Consider the following 23,658-nt stretch of genomic DNA (forward strand, 5'->3'; position numbering starts at 1 on the left):
AGGGCAAAAGTCCCATGCTTTCCCCAGTCATGAGAGGGAATGCCCAGCACCAAGTTGCCCTTTCGCAATGCACTATGAATTACACAGAATCAGATGACTTGGGGAAAATTATGTTAGCCTCATTAAGCTGCCTAAAATATGGAGCAAAACAAAATATTCTCTCCCCACCTGCTGAAGAGACTACTACTGTCAAAAGCCAATTCATCTTTTTAGCAAACTCTGGTGCTAGCTATTAGGGATTTCTTCCAGTTAAGTGGAAACGGTTGAGTTTCATTTTAAAAAATGGCAAGAGGCACAAACTGCTTAATTTTTACCTTATTTCATAGTGTTTAATAACGTCAGGCCTTAATAGACTTTATCAGAATTTTAAACAAGTGCGTTATATATTATAAAAATGTATTAAAATATAGTAAAATTGAAACAAAAATAATGTGAATGATCATTTTTATCTACCTTCCTATTTGTTTGCTTGTGTATATTACAATAGTAGAGTGATTTTAGTACATGGCATATTTCTGCAAAGTAGTTATAGCACACTGATACAAAATATTTTTAATATGCCGTATACCAGAAAAAAAAAAATCACACTACCATCCATTTCCAGTTCCAGCAGGATCCCCTAGTAATATCACCCCTGTGATAAATCACATTATAATGCACATTGGGGCATCACAGAAGAGTGGAACCTGACTTACCAGTGGGTACAAAAAGAAAAATGGGGAGGGTGGAGTGGAGGGAAAAGAAGGAGAAAATTTGGGACATTTAAATTTATATCTAAGATGAAGGCCCCTTCTTCATTTTGGCATGTTCAGCACATAACACTACACCTGTTCTGATTTCACAAAATCATTTGCAAATCACTTCAGCTGCTTTGTTTTATCATTACTTTCAGTCATGTTTAAAGAGGGAGAAATATTATGAAAAGGGGGTGGAAAATGAAAGCATTTAGGATCACCATTCTTAGTACTGCTCAAAACCCTGTGAGTACAGTAGGCACAGGGCTATGGAAACTACACTTATGTACAGTATCCACCCAGCAATCAGCAATACTAGCAAGTAGCAACAGATCCTCACTTTATCCAATGCCGAAACAATGTTCAAATACCTCTAAAAGCTCATAAAAGGAGATTTCAGGGTGAGTCAACAATCACTTATATTGGGTTGTTACAACTCATGTTTCTTTTTGACAGTCATTGTTTCAAGTTGTTTCTACGAAAATATACACTCAGGCTACCCACCTAACCAGATGTTACATGAACCATCCCATTACTTCTGTTTCATGAAAAGTTAGATTTTATACTAAAACCTGACATTCAATTTATAGTCCTATCTACAGACAACAGGCCAGAGTCTCTGAATTTTACAGATCCTATTCCTGTAAAAGTCCAAAGTGAGCCAATTTCACTGTACAGGTGTCCCAGAAATTATAATTGGGACCGTCATGTCATCAGGGAAAGCCCTTCATGCTCCAATGAGATTGCTCACATGAGTAGAAAAAGATTTTTGTTCTGTATACCACAAACAGGAGGGGGGAGGAGGGGAGTAGAGGACAACAACCCATCAAGTTGATTCTAAATGCTAAATCTATTTAGAAAAGCCTTAAGGGGGAAAAAAAAAGATGTATTAAATCTGCAATCAAATGGTAATGATCAGTAATTTGTATTCAATAAGAGCCCCATTTGAATGATCGGATCAAGGCAAGAAGAATCGTTAATCAACACATTCTGGGAAACAGGCAAAGAGAAAGAGAGAACAACTGTTTTCCGCAACACTTCCTGTGATAAGACAGACAGCTCTGTCACAGTGCACACCAGAGCTTCAGCAGGCTTAGAGGTTCATGTGAATGCAAACGTGACTCTCATCTGTACACACACTACACACACAGAGAATTCTTTTCAGCCCTGAGCCAAAGGGGAGTGGGAGGGTGAAGGGGGAGCACCAAACTTCAATTAAAGGCACAGCTCGCTTTGACCCACGAGTTAGTTGCAGAAGAAATTATTCATATTTCTTTAACGGGTTTGAAGGGTGGGGAGAAATCAAAAAGGGAATTTACTTTTTTTGCTTTGGTTTATACTGAACCAGGCCACTAAAACAAACTCGGCCTCAGTTTATCTTTTATGTTCATTCATGAAATGGATTTGGAACTTAAATGCTGAACAAAGGAAGTCTGACTGATATACAGCAAGTACATCTGTTTTTCTTAAATCCAGTCCAAGCAAAACTTGCTTTGCTCCGTGTCTTTCAAATGTACATACCAACGTGGTATTTCCCTCCCCTCCCAAGACATCATTAAGTTTTAAAGGACTCACAAAAGCAGCGTAAATAAGATAGGAAAGACAGAAACTACAAGCATTAACTCTAACATGTCCTCGTATCGTCCAATAACTTCCTCTGACATGCGCACTACAATAAGAGTTTGCTGATCACAGCTTTTCTACCGTAACAGGGCCAAGCTCAGACAATTACTTACACTTATGTAGACTTTTATAAGAGATAACAGTTATCTCTATTGAAAAGGCACAAGCTGGGGTTTTTCATTGCTAAACTAGTTTAAAAAAAATACTAAAGGGTTTCTGTGCAGGGCACTGATTCACCCAGCCCTCTACAGGGCAATAAACCAAGGCAGCCAAGCAGTCTCTTCGCATCCCTGATTCACACCAAAGAATGTTTAACTTAGGCCTTGTAATGCACTCGTATAAAGCAGCTCATCTTTTTAAAAGCATATGAATCTGTGAGCGGGGAATGCTGCAAGTAAAAACCCATGGACACTTCACTTGAAATACCTAGAAATGGAAAGTGGAGAACAAAGACTAATACTGGTTTGTACAGAAAAAATATCTATTTGGCATCCCCTCTTGTGAAGGAATGGTCTACATATGAACCAAATATGGCCTACAAAACTGTACAATTCAGCTTTACAGTGGCTAGCTTAAAAGGCACGGGTATAGCCCTTTGGCAGCTAGTGTCCTATCCTGAATTATATCCTATCTAAAGCCAAGCTCCATGAATCAAAACAAAACAAGGCATACTGGGATTTGCCTCCTTTACTAGCCATGTCCCTGTAGTTAACATGAAGGCAGCAGCAATCTGCAAACACGTAAATGTGATGTGCCGCTCAGGCTCTTAGGAAATTGCCAATGAAGCAGGGATGCCCCTGTTCTTCCAGTTTTGTTTCCACATGTGCTGACAGTTGCTGAGTGTTAGTTAAGTTTTTCCTCCCACCATTAAAGGACACTGCACAGATATAACAAACAGGATAACTGATGTTTCAATAGCATACACAGACCAGATGGCAACTGCCAGCATCTTTAGCAATACCCAGCACTCTTGTAGAGGCTTCCTGAATGAGTACATTTTTAGACTGAGCTTAAAAATTTAATTCCAGCTATTTTAATAGCAATATTAAACAATTATTATTTAGGGACATTAGCTTTGAGTGAAGGGAGGATATACTGCTGACTTTCTGGAGTTAGCAGCACTATTGAATTTCACTGATATATCTTTTCTCACTCACTTTTTAACCAAAAGTATGTGTCCTTACATATTTGTGGAAAAGGGTTTCAACATAGAGGATCTAAACATATTTATAAAAAGAGGGACATTCTACATACTAGACATGCTTTACATGCTATCAAATTAAAAAGGCCACCTATTGTCTCTGTTGGTGCTCACAAATTTCTATAAAGCAAATATTAAACACATGACTTACTGCAGTAAAAGAAAATTCACTAAAGGATATTCTAAAGTACAGGAGCATTATTCATGACTGGGAACATACAAATCCACATTATACGCTGAAAGGCATGAAAAGGATACATTATGGAGTACCTTTAGATGGTACACTTTATCCAAGGATACCAATATGCTTTGCAAAACTATCTTTCAATTCCACCCATCACTAAAACACAGCCACCTCTGCAGAGTACAGAAAAAAAACACTTACTTTGATAACTTGAATTTTTAAGGGGATATGATGGCTAAAATAGACATAAGCTTAATATGCTGGCTAACAAGCCTCTTCCTTCCTTAAATGCAGGCACATCTATGTGTACCTATTAACAAGCTTGAATAAACTCTGGTGCAGTTTGTGCTGGAGCTTATTGCTCCCAGGCACACTGTTTGAACATGATCCTCAGAGCACAACATGGTGAGCCAGGTTGGAGCAGCCCCAGGGAGGGGGAGGGGGGGTAGAAAATCAGCCTGCCAACTAGGGGGCTGCTCCCCGCAGCACAACGTGCAGCAGAGGGGCTGGATGGGGCACAAGGGTGCTCCAGTGCATGGCTAGCCAGCAGGCAGGCCCCGCACTAAAGCACCCTCATGCCCAAGCCAACCAGGCAGTGTCTACAACGTGCATTGCTGCGGAGTTTTTTACTCCATGGCATGAAGGTATTTGTATTTACTCCTGCTCCGGAGTAAATTACCAGGTAATTAGTCTACTGCGCAGTAAACATTTCATGTAGACAAGCCCTGTATGTCCATAACTCCCATTCGTAGCAAGAGGAGCTCTGAATTCCTACTAAATTTACATAGAGGAGTATATTGTATTGGGCAGCTCTGCTTAGTGACATCCATAGTCAGAAGATGAAAAAAAAATTAAAAAAAAGCAGCAAGCTCTGCCTTCATTTCCTAGTGGCCTTGAATCACTGAGGCACTTTGCACCTCATCCCCCTTTCCGCCTTTCACTGTATTTTGGATTTCAATTTTGAGAGTGCATCTTTAGGATATTTATCCTATAAATTCAGTCTATCACATTATAAAGCTGCCATAATAGATTCATTTGCTGTATCAAATACTGATGCAACTTCTCAGTCCCCAAAACAAATTCAAGTTGTAATCATCTCACAAATGAAAGCCAAAGACATACTGCCTGTGTATACTTTGAAGGTAGTGTTCATGAGGGTGATTTACATTCTGGTAATGACTTAAACAGCTATTTTGCATAAATTATAAAGAGAACCTGAACCACGTGACCTGAGTCAAAGAATAAAATTTCACCTCTGGGCTTTTTGTGTCATATGTAACCACATTATATAGCAGTTAATGACCAAGGTAGGACTCCTGTGTTCTATCCCCCCTTGTCACTGATACAACGCAAGAGCTTCAGGAAGTTACTGAGGTCAAATTTTAGCCACCTACACTCCATATTTAGACACCTAAACAAATGGCCTAATTTTGAGAGGTGTTGCATGCACACAGATCATACCCTTACAGGTAGGACTGCAGGATCATGGCCTCTGCTTGTAGACTGAGGTAAGGAATCTTTATTGGTACAGTGGCAGTCACAAAGGGATTTGTAGGGTCCATTATAAGTCAAATAGTACATTACTGCTTATACAGCACTCTGAAGACAGGGAATGGGATCACACACTTTGAAAACCACCAGGGAATGGGATCATGTACATGATAATTAGTTATTAATAAATAATATAAGCAAGAGCACTTCCCCCCAAAATATTTACCCCCCCAAGTATTTTTTAAGTTTACTTCAAACAAACTTTTCAGACAGAGGGGGGGGAAATCAAATACATTAGTGCAAGGCAACTGCGTTGATAACGTGTTTGTACAGTGCGAGCTCCATCCTCCAGAATTTTTTCACCTGTTCTTATTGATCTACAGGCTATTCCTATGCATACCAGCATTATGGCTTTGATAACTACAAGGTAATTAAATATAAGACAGCATGTTTTCTTCAGAGAGTGAATTGTAATATGGCACAATGCTGAAAGTGGAATGCTTTCTATAACCCCGGATGCAGTGAAACATCACTACAACACTCATAGAAAGGATCATTTTAAAGCTGACCAGTGTGATAGCCGAACCTCAAAGTACCAGGTATAAAATCCAAATATCAGGATGAAATGAGGTGTCTTACTGCCTACGCCTATAGAGCTTGGGAGTGTTGAGAAGTTCTGTTTATTATGAAATAAGTGAGTCAGCCAATGATACAGCACTGAACTATACAGCAAATGTATGGAGGCATTACAGAGTTCTCATCTTTGAGCACAATGACAGAAGGATCATCTGTGAAATTGGGATCACATTTACTTAACAACTGTTTTCACCTGATTTTGAAAGGGATCACTAGAAAATGAGCAAGAGAGGAGAGAGTTGTGGGAGGGGGAGGAAAGGAAGCTTAATAGTAGATGCCAAGTCTGTTCCCAGTCTTTGACCTTTTTATTGTCTGGAATAAAAATCACTCAGTTACTTGCACCCACCTGTCCTTGCACACCAGAGGCAGTCCACAGAGACCTGCCCAGACCAAGCCATGAAAAGTTGAAGGAGCAGCAAAAAAACAGAATATAGAGGAAACTGAGGGGGGGGGGGAAAGAAAACAACACTGGGGCAATTTTTATCTGGTTACAACCAGGGGCTGGCAGGGCCAGATTAATGCACAGGCAAACTAGGCACATGCCCAAGGCCCTGAGCCGTGGGGGGAGGGAGCAAGCCTTCCCTCCGCAGTGGCAGCGTGAGCCCCAACTTCCTCCCTTCCCTTTTGCTCCCCTCTGCCGACCTTGCCATTGCTTCCTAGCAGTGGCTCTGAGCCCCACTCCTGCGGGCAGCAGCACTGAGTTGGGAAGGGGAGGGTTACCATACTCCCAGGTTTTCCCAGACATGTCCTCTTTTTAGATTCTCTGATCTCTTTCTGGGCAGTTTTTTAAAATATGATCAAAGTCTGGGATTTTGGAGGAGCTGCTTGGGGATGGAAGCAGGGTGATGGGAGGCAGGGCGCGCACACGTGGTTGGCATGTAGCCAGGCAGGGGAGGGGAGAGCAGCCCAGCAGCTGGATGCAACTAAGTCCCTGGGGACAGGGGTTGTCTGTGTGTGGTGGGGGGCGGGTCCCAGGCTGCAGCAGGGCAGGGGAGGCACATGCCCCTCCAGCAGGGGAAGGGGGAGGAGGCGAGGAGGGAGCAGGAAGCTGCGTGTCTGGCCTGGCAGCACCGGGGCTGGTGCCTATGCTCACAGGGTAAAGGAACCTTGCAGGCAAATGAACCTGGGAAGGGCAGGGCTGGTGGGAACAGGGGGCTGTGGCTTGGTAGTGAGGGCCAACAAAATGGACAGGGGCAGGACACTGCCATATCACTGCCCCCCCCAACAGCCATGTACCTCCTCCCTCTGCGTGACAAGTGTCTTCTTTTTTGGAACCAAAAATATAGTAACCTTAGCAGGAGGCGAGTCTCAAGTGACCCAGGGCCCATGAGTTTGTTTGCCTACAGCCCACTAAAGGGTTAATCCAGCCCTGGGGACTGAGGGATTGGAGGCAGAGTTCTCTTCCCAACTTTGCCATTGGCTTGCTGACCTGGCACAAGTCATTTAGATTCTCATGCCTTGGATTATGCATCTGTGCTACAGTATAACATCACTTAATCTTCTGCTGTGACAGAAAATTATTACTTGTACAGTACATCGAGATCCTCCAAAAGGCACTACAGAATGACACAAGTTATCCTTCCGAGTGGGTCTGAATTGTGGTTTGTCGAGAGTCGGTTCTGCAGATAGGAAAGAAAACTACCAGCCCTGACAGGAAAGGTTTGGAGAGGACCATACAACCTAGACAAACTGCATACTTCTTTAGATATTTCCTTAAAGCAGAAGAATAAGTACATGGGAAAGCAGGGGAAAGGAACAACCAGGACAACAGCACCAGGCACCACTTTTGGAAATTGGAGAAGCAATAATAGCTTTCACCACAGCTGGTGACTGGTCACACAGCTGCCACTAGCAACCAGCCCAGCCCCGTGCACTGAAATCGTGGAAATACCCTGTTACGCCTCTGCCCTACAGAATATGCATATGCAGTAAATCTGTGTTTTTCTACATACTGAAGTGGAAAAAAAGTGAACAGATAAAACACTACTGGAAAAACAGACACACTAGTGATCTCATGCCAGAGTAGGTGATCTTCAGCAGTCCTGAAGGACAACGACGTACAATGAAAGTATCGAAATAAAATAATTTGTCATGCTTTGAAAACAAAAATTTCAAAGTTTTAATCGGTAGTACCTTTATACTTAATAACATTTAGACTGATAAGTATTACTTTTCTCGTAAGTACATGAAAGCCTGAGTAGTTTGTGCAAAATATAATTTTTACTTGTTGCCTATCAAAAACTAAAAAGCATATAGAAGACTGTTTTGCTCATTAAGAGTTGGATCCAGCAAAAATAAATAAATAAATAAATAAAACTCTCTGTAGACTTCTAAACCAAGCAAGCCTTGGAGGGTCCTGGGTACTAATTGTATCGTGTGCCAACCTAAAAAATTTGGCTGATTTACACAGATTTAAACATAACAAAAGTAAACACCAAAAAAAAGCCTTATAGCATTACTTGTCTGAGAAATGTGAAACTGTTGTAAGAGGTGAAAAAGAAAGTTCTTTCAAAGAAGGTTCCTATCTCTTGCATGCCACCAGTTGCTGTAGTCTTCTCATCTGCTAACCAGATTGGGATAGCTCTTGCTACTCTAGGCATGGAATAGCTAGTCACCTGTTCCAGTATTTATCTACAGATCATGAGCTCAGCTTATTCCCCCTACCATTCCCAGATTCCAGGTTCCTACAAGACGCATGATAATTGGTACCAGCAGATCCCCTGAGTGCCCGGAGGAGGGCAGCAATCTCAGCTGGTTGGGTAATACCTAATTCAGCATTATGGAGCCACTATCAGGGGAGAAGCACCCCTTAGACCCGAGAGCTGCCTCCATCAACATATAGTCCAAGAGGCTGCTAAGGTTTCTGTGAGTCAGCAGCCCGAGAAGCCACTTTCTGCTGGATAGGGCCCTAAAAGTAGCTGTGGATTTAGACCACACACTTGAAAGTGTTCCAGTTCCAGAATTGGAAACTGAATATCAGCTAAAGTGGGCATCCGGCAATGCAGATTTAGAAATGTGCTGCCATGAATGCATGCAAGCAAATACAACAGGGGAATGGACAATGTATGGGCAGATGCCTGCCCAAATAAAGTACCCAAGTTTAGGACTGGGAGCCTTGGTACTTTGGGTAAGGAGAATTAAAGAGCCTCGTATTTTAGGTTTAATAGTCATGGACCTGCCTTGGAAACACTCAGTGACAATGTACTAAATTCCCTGTCAGGAAATAGCGAAAGACCTGTCTTCCCTGTCTCTCTCCAGGGATGTGAAGGCTGAATTTGAGAATGACACACAGCTCATTTCGCTCACCTAAGGGTATGCAGGGGAAAAGAACTGAAAAAGACTGCCTGTATTTTAAAAGACTGTATGATGACATGTTGCTGAATGCTGTATAAATATGACCCTGAACTTTAGGCTTGCAATATGCATCCTTATGGATACAAATTACAGAGAAACAATAGGTACAGTATACTTAGGAAGTTAATAAGATGAAATGCAGGCAATTGTATGTGCCTAAGACAGCATAGGGGGAACTTTGTAAATTGGCATATGACGATAACACTTCTCAAGAGTGTATTTCAATACTATTTATATAGCACCCTGAGTGGGTTAAGCTAGTAAACAGCATACGTGTTTCATTAGGACGATCATAATTTCCAAACACAATATATGTGCACCCAAAGATAAATTATGTCCCAAGCAGCGATTCCATACAATGCACGGAATTGTTATTTATGTTAAATATACAGTATCTGGGCATTTCTTTTATTCGTTGTGAAAAGTTCCCAGATTACAACCTGTGTTTAAGAGTTGAAATAAAACACTGGCATTAAAAAAAAAAAATCAATACGTTAAAAGGTACAGATTGTAAAATACATCTAAAATAGCCTACATATTCTAAGGAAAACTAATCCAAACCCTCGGAAACAAAGCTCCCATATTTTTACAGCTTTAGATAAAAATGTTAGTCTCCTTTCCTATTACAATAGACTTACTCCACATACTTGGTGGGATTATCAATTTCAAGGCTTTTTTTTAAAGTAACAGTGTTTTATAATTAAAAGACCACTTCTTTCCACGGGAAATGTGTTAATCTGTTATTCTGAGAGCTACTAGGTTCTATATACTTTGCCGCTTTAAAGATTTTTGAGCAGCCATAAAAAAAAATTTTAAAAAACCTTACAGATTTGCTGATGAATGTGTTGGTTTTGTATATTCCACACCAAAGTCTTATGAAAAGGTTGGAGATAAACTGAACTGTTTTTTTTTCCCTCTCCTTCCACCCAGCTTTAAAAAAAAAAAGAAAAAAAAAACCAAGAACAGAGTATCCTATAATTCTTCCAGATCAGATTGCATTGCGTGCTGCAAAGGGGAAATCTTTTCCACACACGAGGCATTGTTTTGGACATCTCTAACATTTGGTAAAAAAACCACTTGCTGGAATCAGGGAATTCTGACGGACTTCCACCTCAAAAAGCCACTCTGAAAGTGGGCCATAGAAGACAGCAACATGAATACAGCTTATAAACAAATATTTAAGGGCACAATATTTTCAAATAAGAAACAAGGAAAAAGAGCAACATTTTAGAATGCATCTGCCAAATCTGCCAAATGGCTAAGAAAGCTACAAATAAATTGATCAATAAATGCACAGCGTAATTAAAAATGATGCCTAGGCTAATTTGAGAGCAAAAGTTGAAGAGCATGCTTTTAGCAGCTGATGTGAGAACAGTTACTTAGCCAGGTATAAGGAAACATCTTCCTTTCATGATAAACAAAAGAAAAATACTTAAAAGCTACAAATGTTAGTTAACTTTGCAGTGATTAACTCAACAATTGTAAAGCCAAAAACAACTTTAGGCGCTTAACCATGAAACTGTCAGTTCTCTTTGCCTGATGATAAAGTATCCAAAAAGTAAACATTAACTTCTGTGTTTTTTTCTACATGTGTATTCTATCATGAAAAGATGATAGCCAAAGATCTACTGAGCAAGCCCTGCTGGGTTTTGTATCTTGCTTTTCCAAATGTTTAGGTTAGAGGTTTCATTCTTTCCCTTTCCTTAACTGCCAGTTTTAATATGACAGTTCGTGTAGGTCACTTACACTTGAAATACCAGACAGAGTCATACAGTATCTCCGAAGAGAAACAAAGAATTCAGTACAGTTAGTCCCCAATCAGATACAGGGGACCAAATGAGTTCACTATCCACATAGAAAGCAATACAACAACCTGTGCTCAGGAAAAATCTCCCTGTGAAACTAACAGGAGTTTTGCCCAAGTCAGAAATACAATATTGTGGACTTTGATAGCATTGGTGAAAGCCCTGTTTTAAGCAAAGCATGTGAAATAATAAAAGTTTGACTGATTAAAAAAAAAAAAAAGAGTATGAATTTAAAGGATAAGCTGTTTATCTAATTTTGCCTGTCTCCTACCCAGAACAAACTTTTGAATTGCATGAATATTTGGTCTAAGCATTTATCTTTGGAATAAGATATCATTAAGCATTTCAAGCACTATCAAGGATCAAATGCACTACTAGTAAAACTGGGTTCAGTTGGAACACGGCAACTGAAAATGGCTTAACCTTTTGCCAGAAGTATGTTACAACAAAAGCTTCCAGCCCTATCCAAATTATACACAATTTCCTCTCAATACATTTCCTACGTATGAGTTTCTTCTTCATAGAAACTCAATTGCAGTAATCTCCTAGACAGCAAACAATGATCAATAAATATTACTTACAGTACAGATGTGCCCCAGTGTCCCCTCTTCCCACTGATTCCCTTTTACTTCCAGATCAAAACCCTCACATTCTGTGAAACGTTAGGAGAAAGGAAGGGGAATTTTGTTGCTGGCAAAGATTTAGTCTCTGGGAAAATTCTTAACTCCAAGCTATTCAAGACACTGAAGGATTAGATCCTAACTAGGGAAAACGCAGGAAAATGGTAATAAACATTGCATGGTGATCCACAGGAACTTTAGTCCCAATGTAATTTTTATACAGTATCCTATAATAAATGGCATTATAACATCCATAATCCAGTGGTCAGAACCTCTTCTCTGTCTCTCTCAATCTCTCTCTCTCCTTCCCTCCCCCATGTTTCAGGCATTTTCCAAGGAAAACCAGTGCTGTTTTAATGCTGAAGTCAAGCCACTCCAGCTTTATTCCTGAATGAAAGCAGAATAGTAGCAAAGTGAAAACTATTATGTACTGTAGTGTGCTGCAGAGAGCTAAGGCTGACGAGTGTTATTTTTATGGCAGTTCTACTCTGGTAAGGTTTCATCTCAAATTCCTTGTGACATGACAAAAGAAGTCACCATTTTCTGGAAAAAAAAAAAAATGAATAAAATATATTTATATACCATAATAGTTCTTCATGTCACAACTGATTTTCCAGTATCTTAGTTCCCTTTCTAACCAGACACATGTCTTTGAGGCAATAAATTCTAAAACCCCAAGAAGGTAAAACTTGTTTAACCGTGAGTTTCCTTCTACCCACTAAAATAAATTCCACAAGTGCCTCAGACTTCTCCCCTTAAGTATTTTTTAAGTTCCTTCCCACTCACAACTAACCACTTTTCACAAGTCTTAAGAAATAAAAAATATTTTTTTTAAATGCCTTTCATTCAAAATTGCATTGAGGTCCTACGTAGACAGGTAAAATCAACAAGCTATATAGCTCAGTATAGCCAACAGGATGTTTTCATTAAGAAAGATATTTACACACATAAAATGTAACTGTTGCCTTCAGAAATGAAACTGAGAAATTACTAAAGAACTGAAGGAAATTAAAGAAGAACAATAAAATACCAAACAAATTAATTTTAATTGTTCCTCAGCTAAGGCAATATCACAATGCACCTCTTACGGAAGTTCATCTGACATGACCGTGATCACTAAATGAATCTGTACTAATGAGACACCTAAGATCCAATAATTCTTAGCTTGCCTTTAGTTTGAAAATTACAGAAAACAGTATTTGGCGATCAGGTTTATATGTCATTATTAGACCAGCTAATACCTATCACCTGGGACCTTCCATTTATGAGAAATATTTTCCAGAACATGCACATGTTTGCTGAACTACCAAAATATAAAATCTAAAAAAACAAACAAAAAACAAACAAAAACAACCCCAACACACTCACAAAAGAATTACTTTTGACTTACCCTCTTTTTTGATGTTTCCAAGGTACTCAAGAAGAGCAGTTAAAAGCATCCAATTCCGAAAGATTTCATTTACTATACTAAGTTAATTTATTAGAGTAATCTAGCTACAGCCAAGTACAAGAAAGTAACAATTGATTAAAAATCCTCTCCCGCGATACATACACACTTGCTCTCTCTCCCTCGCTCTCTCTCCTGGCTATCAGGAATTAGAATGACAACACACCTACATTTCAAAGAGGCAACATCAACTTGAAAAAAAAAAAAAAAAAAAATCGCATTTCTGACTGATTTTGTTAATTTGCTAGTGTTACAAATGCCCAAAATTACTAAGTTTGTCAGAGAGAAACAGACCATTCGGTAATATTTCGGTTTATCATATCAAATGCCTCCTTTGCCAAAGGCCCTATTCACTGCTTCTCTTCACCCATCATTAAATCTAATACAGGTTAGGATTCAGTCAGGCTCCAGGAAGGCACAAGGTCTGGCTCACAGGTATCTGAGAGTAGGCCTTGCACTTTAGGAACTTTTTGCTGTTCCTCATATGACCCTTTCATAGAATAGTTTGGAGTCAGAAAAATAAATCTTTAAAAAGGAAGACAAGAAGAAGAAAATATTAAGGAACTCAACAGGAGGCCTCAAAAGCCGGTGCAGTTCATAAGACTATTTTTTCCTGATTTTAATTCCAATTTTGGAATCAAACAGATTCAAAGCTGATGAGATATCCCCTCAATAAAAAGCCAAATCTTGGGAACACTAAGGCCCAGTCTTGAACTGTGATCTATAGGCAGACTGCTATATGCAGACTAGCCAAAATTCAGGATGGAGGACTTACAATGGATCATCAGTGTGATTTCAGAGATTTCTGATGGCAGTAAGCACCATAAGCATCTTCAAGAATTTGCAAGGTTGGTCTTTAAGCAGCAGGGTTCATGAAATGCAATATAACAAGTATAAACCTTTCATAAGTCCTCTCATTGGAGCCTTTTGCTTTTGGTGTCTGTGGGCAGAGATTCAGGCCCAAAGTCAAAGAATTCATTTAGTCTTTTGTTCCATTTCAATCCCTGAGGTTTTCTGACCAAATCCATTAGATTCACTTTCATGAAATCATTCATTTACATTGAGAAAGTCAAACCAAAACAACCCCCCAAAATTGTTACACTTTTTTTTGCTTTCTCATTAGCTGTGTTGGTGTTGTAAACAACTTAATAGTGGTAATGCAAAATGGACCCTTGCCTAGATTTGTAAGCTTTTCCAGAGCTTGTAATACCCTGAGTTTGATGACATCACAAAACTAACCACAAGTAAAACCTGGTTTTCAAATTTGTTCTACTTTTCCTTCATTAGTCTCTGCGTCAGAAGCAGAATTGGAACCCTCATTAAGTCACATTAAATACTTTAAACTCACTAAAGGCTCAGAAGTAACAATACAAACACTAGTGTTTTTGTAAAAATTATGCAACACAGGTGGAGTTTAATTTACACTTATATTTTAGAACACATGCATTGTGTGTGTGTGTATATATATATATGAAGGCCAAAGAAAAGCAGATACGAGAGAAAGCCCAAGACAAATGTAGAAAATAACAGACAGCAAGGGGAAAAGAGAGAGAAAAATCTCACATGGGCCAGTGTGATACCCAGACTGAAAGGGGCACAACCTGACTGGATGTAAATAAGGTGCATAATGAACTGCATATTTGGATCATACCAAAATATGAACCAGACCTCACATTTTCTTAATCTAAGAGATTTTCAATCATTCCTTGCACAGGAAAAAAATAAAGAGGACCAGTCGGAAAGCAAAAAAAGCTCCACGGATACTTAGAGTTCTTTTTCTTGTTTGGCTGTTACTACTTGATAGTAACTTAGGAAAAATATACTCCATTTTTATGTATCATTGAGATACATATCATATATGTGTCTCAATGTACCACTGAGATGCATAAATACGTACATATGCATATCTTCATGTACAGTGTGTGTGTGTGTGTGTGTGTGTGTGTGTGTGTGTGTGTGTCACACACACAGTGTATGTTGAGATACATACCACACACACACACGCACATCGTATATATATGGACACATGCATACAGGTGCATGTGAACTGAATGTCAGCAAACTGAGTCGGAAGCATTTTTGGCTGTACATGGGGTGGGTGTTTTGTTTGTAGCAAGATGCTATGACTCAGACACATATTGTTGATAACTTTTGATCTAACTTTTTTTTCCATACGACAGGAAATGTGATCTTAATGCTACAAAATTACTTACATTCCTATGGTATGCTCAACCAGCATCTATGGGATTAAATTAATCCATTTATATTACACTGCTTCATGACACATACAAATCATAGTTTACTTCTAATGACTTTCATGAAAGGGTACTTATTTCCTATCAGTAAAAATTAGGTGACATGAATTTTGGATTATGAGGCATTCCACAGTATAAGTATAGTGCATACAGCACACTCTCAGACCCTGGCTACCTAAGAGACTGCCTCTTTCCTTTAGGCAACATTATGACAACTGAAATTAGATGTGGCATATCTTGCTAACAGCCCATATATCTGAGCATCCCCAGTTTAGTGCCAGGATGCATGGAGGATAGGCCCTTCAGCTCAGGAATTCACTTCACCCATTTGTCTAAGAGAGCCAGAGACTGTTGACCTTCAGGGCACACAGTAAGACTAATCTATTTTCACAGGCTTTTGCCTGCGGGGGCTGGGACAGGGAATGCATTTGGTTTATTTTATTTATTTTTTTGGTGCGGGGGGGGAGAGGGAGCACACATGTCTATTTAGGTCTGACACTGATCAGCATGCTCTGTATTTTGATTTTATAGTATACAACTACAGCCTGAGCCTGTCTGATGGGAGTACTCTGTAAATCTCAACAATGAGAAAGAAAATAGGAAAACAAGCTACTTGCAGAGATCTGGATTCAAAAGCTGAAGAAAAAAAATATATTTTTCTTTTTTTACTAACCGAACTAATGAAGCAACTTTTCATCTGCTGTATGGCTTTGCCTGTATACAAAACTATGGTACTGTGCATCATATGGCAAAGACACAGTTAGGAGCAAGTTCAACGGCTTCATGTTTTGGTGTTGCTGGGAATCTTCTAAAAAAAGAATTCAGTTCTCCTTGCTTCCAAAAAATATCATACTGTGACTGCACAGGGTGCTTTTAAATGATACATAACATTAGTTTCAAGTCCACTGTTCCTTCACAAGATCAATTAAGAATTCTTTTTTAAAAATGAATACCGATAAAGCCACAGATGCTTCAAAAAGCAGTTTGCAAGGTGCCTGAATTTTTTTTGGAGCAGCCAAGCAACACATTTACTTTTCTAAGTATTTCAGACTTGCAGTCTTTCTAAAGTAGGTCGGGAATACCCAACGGATACACATTCGAAAGCTACAGATAGCAGAACGCACCATTTGGGGCTTTGTATATAGACACACACATATATTATACATAATATAGATAGATGGATCCAGTGATTTAAACACATTACATCTATACTGTACATTTGAAGCATAATCAGATATTTACACTGTTAGGTCACCTCTCATTTTAGAGCTACACTAGTGCCAACTGCCAAAAAAAGTACACAAATCAAAATATGTTACCTTTGTTCAAACAATACTGCTGTTCATTATATAATAGAAACTGTCAGGCTTAATCTCCCAGGAACCCAGAACTGGTAGATTCTTGGACCAGAAGTGGTTAGAAATGGTTTGAGGCAAAACTGAAGCATATTGTTTAAGTAAATCGTGTAAAGGAACATTAGCACAATTGATGATTTTTGCATCATTTTCAACGCATTTTTTCTAGCCACACAAGTATACCAAAAATACTGGTATAAGAAAAAGAACAGAGATACAAATGCCACCCATAAACCTTTTACAAAAAATATTTTCACAGTCATCATTTTCTTCCCTACTTTGACAAATTTCAGCCTCATTAAACTTAAAGGGAGGAAAAAAACCCTAGGAACTGTAAGTGATACATGTAAACTCAAAATAAAATCAAGACAGAGTAAGATATACCTGTAAAAATACATGTTGACATAGGATAGAAATCTAGTTTCACGACAATCTAAATAAGTCAGCAGTTATTGTAGGCACAAAGATGTAGGCAAGAATATACTTCTTTTTTTTCCCCATTAGGACAAAGAATAGAGATATTTTATATATCTCTTTGTATATAAAATATCTCTTTTCTTTTCCTAAATAATATATATAGAGACCAATTTGAAAGTCAGATTTTAATTTGACAAAATACAATTTTAACACAAAAGTAGCTATCATTTACAGAAGACAATGTATATTACAGTTCTAAAACATCTCGAATTTGTAAGAATACGTGCGCACACACACACGCGCGCACACACACGAAGGAAAGCTAATCCTTTAACCCTTATAGAGGCAAAAGTCCCGTTGACGTCAATGAATTTTTTCATGAATAATAATTGTAGGATCAGGCCCAAAAAGTGCTTACAAAGATGAGCTATTACTTCACCAGACTGAATTTCAGATTAAACGTTAAGATTTAGACAAGACAGTCTGGGGATAAGATCCCAGGGAGGACTGACATTTTAAGTGGTGCCACCGAATTATAACTCTTCACGTTGGGTGGGGTACTGGGTGGAGTGTCTCCCCTAAAGGAAGGAAAAACTGGCAAAGCCGACTTTGTCTTTGAAAGATTCCCCAACTTGCCAACTTATGAAGTCGCACTGACGTAAATTTTGTCAAGAAGTCTATTGCCTAACTTTGTCTTTCTATGGTGAAAGTCCTGTGTGTGTGCAAAAGCCCAGCAAGAGGTAGAAAGGTAATAAAGAAACAGTCAGAAAATTATTAAAACCTGAGTATATTCAAAAGAAAAGAAAAGAAAAAGAAAGAAAGAAAAGAAATTGTATAGTATGGCTTGTATTTTCTTTTCTTCTGTTCTGTTTTATGTATCTAATGTAAGAAGATTAAAGTCAATAGTTTTAGTTTGCTAGAGATGATTGCATGCTAGACAGTCATTTAAAATTGTGTTTGGTTTTAAAGTATAAGGGGGAGGAATCCTGACTGAGATAGGATACTCTCGTCTTTTCTCCAATGGACAATTATTATGCCTCAAATCAGACCTTGACTAACAGGTGTAAAATGTTCTTACTTTAATAAAATAAATATTCCCTGATCTGTCACAACAGATACATTTAGCTTATTAATTCCATCTATACCAAAACAAATCATCTCTCCAAAAGAGGGGGAAAAAAGGGATAATGCATCTCAAAAGGCCCATGGGAAAAAAAAATATTTCAGAAAACAGTTTAAGTTACCGTAACCTGAAATGCACCAGCCATCACAAAGAGCAATTGGAGAAATCCAGCAGAGCTCAGCAGGAAAGATTTTTAATAACAGATTGAAAAACAAGAATAAAAATAACTGCATCAACAGGGCCTTTCTTCCTCAGGCCACAAGCCCGTTTTTTCTTGAATTTTTTAAAAAAATGGCAGTTTGGCCACTAAAACCAATCCAGAACATTATTAAAAGTTAAAAGCTACCAATTACTTCTGTCTGTTCTTTTAAAGCAAAGTTTGGCATTACGTCAGTTGGTTTAAAGAAAACAAGAAAGAGAGAGAGAAAGAGAAGGAGAGAAAGTTTCCTGCTTGTATAAATTAAACCACCAGGGAAGGTGTCTAGCCACTTGTAAAGCATTTATTGCAGGTTTTTAAAGGGCTAGTAACATTTTTTAAATGACTTATTTTTGAATAAATTTAAGAGAAAAACAGTTGACCTGAGCTTTGAAAAACACAATGCGTATAAAAACATCATGTGTGTCAATTACAGCTTAGAAATCAAAACGTAACTACTAAGACTAAGTTTGCTGATTCAAAGTTTAGGCTCAGATAATTCCTTCTTAATTTTTATATCCCCTCACTCTCAGCATGAGAAAAGTTCGACAGTATTTAATGGGACGGAACCAACAGGCTTCTACAGAAATATCCTATAGGCATCGTTTAAAAAGCTACAGAAGTTAATACAGAATTATATTCTTTCTATAGATTTCCTATACAGTTCTGCAGCAGGAGAATATAATTCTCTAAAAAAATTCTATATGATCATTATAAAAACAAGTTGATAGAAAGATTAGCATTTCCTGTTAAATCTTACATGCTTTTTTTTGCTTTTTTACAATGAGCGTTGTTGCTTTTAGATTTTAAGGGGAACTTTAAGGACCCCAGAACATAAGAAATCAATACGATAGAAACTGTGTAAAGCCCAAGTCATTAAACAAGATTTCTTTCATACAACTCTGCCAGTTCACCTCCGCCAGTGCTCTAACCCTTGTGATGCCAATGCAGGAGGGCTTCCTCTGACTGCAGACAGCACATCATATGGTGTTCAACTGTGTGGTGCTTTTGAGATGCGACAAAATGTCCACTAGGGACTAAATTGAGAGCAACATATTTAATCCACCATTGCTCCTTGTCTATTTTGAACTTTGATCCAGAAGACAAAAAACACTAGTGTACTACAATGTTACTTTAAAAGGTTTTTTTTCCCCCCTTATATTCTGGGCAAATATACAGCTAGCTAGTAGTTCAGTTTTGGTGGCCTCTATAATGATTAAACACAATGGCAAATGTGACAAGAAAAGTATTACTAGATGTCTTGTTCCTGCAAAAAACTATCTACATAAAACTGCACTTTGGTGCGTCGCATCATCTGACGTCTCTCATACATTTTAGCAAAAACACAACATCAAAAAAAAAAATCAATGCTTAGAAATATCTTTTCCTACAGAGCTCTTTTTCATACACTAAACTGAATTTAAAAGTCTCCTTAAAGTAATTAGAATATTCTCATTTTGGGCACAGATCTTTCTATCAAAACCTAAATCAAAACTGTGTTGTCCCACTATGTGGAAGGGAATGCCATGATCTATGACACTGCTAAAAAAAGCCATTCTCTTCCTTCTCTGGGAGGACTGGAAAGGGTACTTTTAGTTATTTTATGGACAGACAAAAATAGTAAGACCGTAACCAAGATATACTGTAATTAATGCATCCAAAGATCAACAGGCAATGGTATTTATATAGCAGATGGGTGCAGACTCGGCAGTTTTCAGTATTAATCATCAATATCTGAAAATAGCAATGTTACCTTATTATCCAAGAACTTAAAGAAAGTCTCAGAAAGAAAAACAATGACCCTTTGAAACATTTCCTCCTTAACATCCGATATACCTGCCTTATTTTTTATCAATTACATTTTGACCTGTGAAGTGTAATATATTTGGGCAGAAAGGTCTGCATTTATAGTTGCCCAAGACTGCCAAAAACAGATCCAGACTACCTCACTTAGTTGTGCTGAGGAAACTAAATTAAGCAAGGGCAAACACCAACTGGAAAGTTGTCAGTCTACTGAATGAATGGATTCCTTTTACACACTAGCAGAGTATCTTAATCAGAGTACATTTCTGTTCAGGGCCAATACTTTTATTAGAAGGTGACAAGTTTGTTTTAAGTGAAACAGTATTAGAAAAGTAATTTATTTCCACTTTACCTTCACTTAACAAAAAGGGTTGTCAGATTTCCAACCTTTACAGTTAAATATTTTTTAACACAAAACTCTCACAATGTTATATTTGGTGCTACCCCCAAACTCTTATTACAGCAATACTGCTAGTATAGCTGAAGTTGAGATCAGAGAATGTTTCCATTACTACTGTTACATTAAAATATTGTCATGGGTTAATAAGAGACATATATATTCTTCAAAAGCACACATACATGTACATACACACACACACACACACACACACACACTCTAAAGTTAGGACAAATGTTTCAGGTAAAGGGCAAGCGATTAAATAAATACCTGAAGTCGTGTTTTCAATTCAAATTTTAAATATTTGTAGTAATATTATTTTTAGCTCTTTCACATGCAGGGAGCATGCAAAGCATGTGCCGATTAGTATTAAATATATAACATGGATGAAATACTAAGATTTAAGAAATACTAAGAAATCACTGCACTTAGGCAGAAACTCCACCTTACAAGATTTTAAACTTTTTTTATTATTCATTTCATATTTGAATGTATTATTCTTCCCCACACATTGACAGCATGCCTGGCAATAGAGTATACAATGAAAGTACATTAAGAATGATACATAAAATGTGGTCGATACAAATCCTTACTATGAACATCTATAAAATAACACAGAATGTACTCTACTCTTAAACTCACAACGTATCCTACAATAATGCTGAAAGTTATCATTTAATCTATGGAAAAATAATATGGGAAACTAGGCTAAATCTTAACAGTGAACTTACTAGCCAAGCCAAAGAATCCTCAGATCTCACAGATTTTCAACATCACTTTGATTTTTCTTTATTACCATAATCAGAAGGTAAAATAATTCAATCATGCTCTCACACAAAATCTCCAAATAATACTGAGGTCTGATTTACAGCTTGACAAGGTGGGGTGGAAAGAAAGCGGGGGGGAGGGGGGGAACTAACTTAAAAGCTGATGCAACTTTGTCTTTATTTTACTTTGTTGCGCCTACCTATATGCAACTAGTATCAAGCAGGCTGAAGTTATAACATGCCATAAAACCATGATATTCTGAAACAGCAGGACAGATTATGATATGAGCGTTGCCTTCATATGTGAATTTCCTCCTCCTTTTAAATATAAAACATAATATCTTGATGTCGTAAATATTTTAGGCTTTAATTTGTACGTGAGTATGGGTGCACTTATCAACTACATTATGAGTAACTATGAAACTTACTGACCAACTTACAGTTTATCAAAAAACTATATCTATATGTAACTTTTAAAAAGAAAAAGGAAGGAAGACTTTCCCCTTCCTTTTTTTTTTTTTTTTTTTTAAAGTGTTCCACTTATTTGGATCAACTATGTTATTAACAAACTTTCACTCGGTAGTTGAAAAAAAAAAATCTTCCAAAGTGTTGATATCATTTCCAGACAGTCTTGTCAGCATCACAATTTACAGGAAATAGTTGATGTTCTCAAACAAGCCCTGTATTTACTCATAGACCCACAGTACTTTAAAAAAATCCTCACTCTTTTGGAGTTTGTTTTTTGTTTTTTTTTAAATGTCACTCTGGTGGAATATCTGACAGAGCTCTCTAACCTAATGTACGTATTGCGAACATGAGGAAAACACTGTCTGGAGCTCAGAAAGAATACTGTAACTTTTATCCTCATTTTGTCCACGTCAGAAACTGGCTCTTACCACTACTTTCCTTTGCTGCCCCTTGCATTTTAACTCTGGCAGTTTTCTCAATGATCAACTTTTCCTAAAACCAACAGGAAAGTAACATGATGCCATCAAGATCCATAGGTTTCAATTGCGTAGTTGAAAAAAGCTGCCTGAATGGCAAAGAGTTTGATGGCTCCTTTATAGTTGTAATGAAATGGATTAAATGAAAACCAGGCTCATTTGAAAGTATTGTTTATTACACGTAGCATCCACAAGATGCTAGGTGCTGTACAAAGTCGATATGGGCCAAGCCCCAAGGAGCATACATATCTTGCGTCCTCTGTGATGGGTCCCTTTGCATCTGTCGCTTGCTCACACATACTCTGTTCTCACCACATAGTGTCCTTGCACTTGTGGAGGAACAGAAGATGGACTTTAACTCATGACTTGGCCCCACATTTTTCAGTCAACGCACTTCAGAGCCTTGACATTGGTGTCTGGAATAGTGACCTGATATTTTTTAAGTTAATGGGCCCCTCTGTGACCTCAGAAACAGAAAACATACCGAAGTCCTGGTTGATTAAAATACACCTTATTTTTCTATTAACCCCCCGCGCCAAAACATTAATCAAACTTCCCCAAATGTCAATGAGAGGTTCTGCTTCGTGCGCTGCTCAAGTCACAAAGCTGAAAAATAGCCCCCGGTCGCTGCCAGCATCCTACAACTTTGTGGGTCTTTCTGGAAAGTCCATGTGGATTTTCATGGCCTTTCCCCATCTCCCCTTGCCAGGGACCAGGGACGGGGACCCAACCGAGCGGTGCAGAGCCCACCAGATCCCACCTTTCCTGGACACCGCAGCTTTTTACCAAGCCACAAATGACACCCCCCCAGCATCACACTCCCCCTCCTTAGATGCAGCCAGCCTGCCCTCAGCCCCATTCATCGAGTCCTAGACTAAAAAAAAAAAGGCTGTCAGACAAACAGATCCCTAGTGGAAAACACAAGGAAGGGGGTGGGGGGGAGTGAGGAAGGAGACAAAGTTATGGCAACCATGGCAGGGCTCAGCATGGGACTGCGCTCTGAGAGCACAACTTTGCCTTTAAGAGGAAAAGTTTTCCGTCTCTCTCTCTGCTCTGATTTCAAAGAGGAAAAAAAAATCCACCACCACCATGTCGCCTTCTCCCCCCCCACCCCCCCGGTGTGACCAGGGCTTGCTCTTCCCCCCAAAAGCAAAAGTTGGTCCCAAACTTACTACTCTTCATGCTGGTCTCTGTGCCCCGCTTGTCATGATTCCCAGTAAAAACTTCCAGCAGCAACAACAACAACAGCAGCAGCAGCAGCAGCAGCAGCAGCAGCAGCAGCAAGGACTGGGTGACTGCAGCTCAT

The 23,658-nt window shown here is 38.6% G+C and overlaps 1 protein-coding gene across 5 annotated transcripts in view; it reads right to left on the reverse strand.

Annotated features, from left to right (window-relative positions):
* TRPS1 (transcriptional repressor GATA binding 1) overlaps nt 1-23,658 on the reverse strand; it is a 340,381-nt gene that overhangs the window by 315,985 nt on the left and 738 nt on the right. The window contains exon 1 of one of the 5 annotated variants that reach the window (XM_019528087.1): nt 23,525-23,642. The exons of the other annotated variants lie outside the window; for them this stretch is intronic. The gene's annotated coding sequence lies outside the window, so the exon portion shown is untranslated. Of the gene's footprint in view, nt 1-23,524; nt 23,643-23,658 lie in introns of those variants that run through there. 5 annotated transcript variants of the gene reach the window in all.

This window comes from Gavialis gangeticus, unplaced genomic scaffold, assembly GCF_001723915.1.
Source record: "Gavialis gangeticus isolate Ggan-Ray unplaced genomic scaffold, GavGan_comp1, whole genome shotgun sequence".
In the NCBI taxonomy this organism is placed as follows: Eukaryota; Metazoa; Chordata; order Crocodylia; family Gavialidae; genus Gavialis; species Gavialis gangeticus.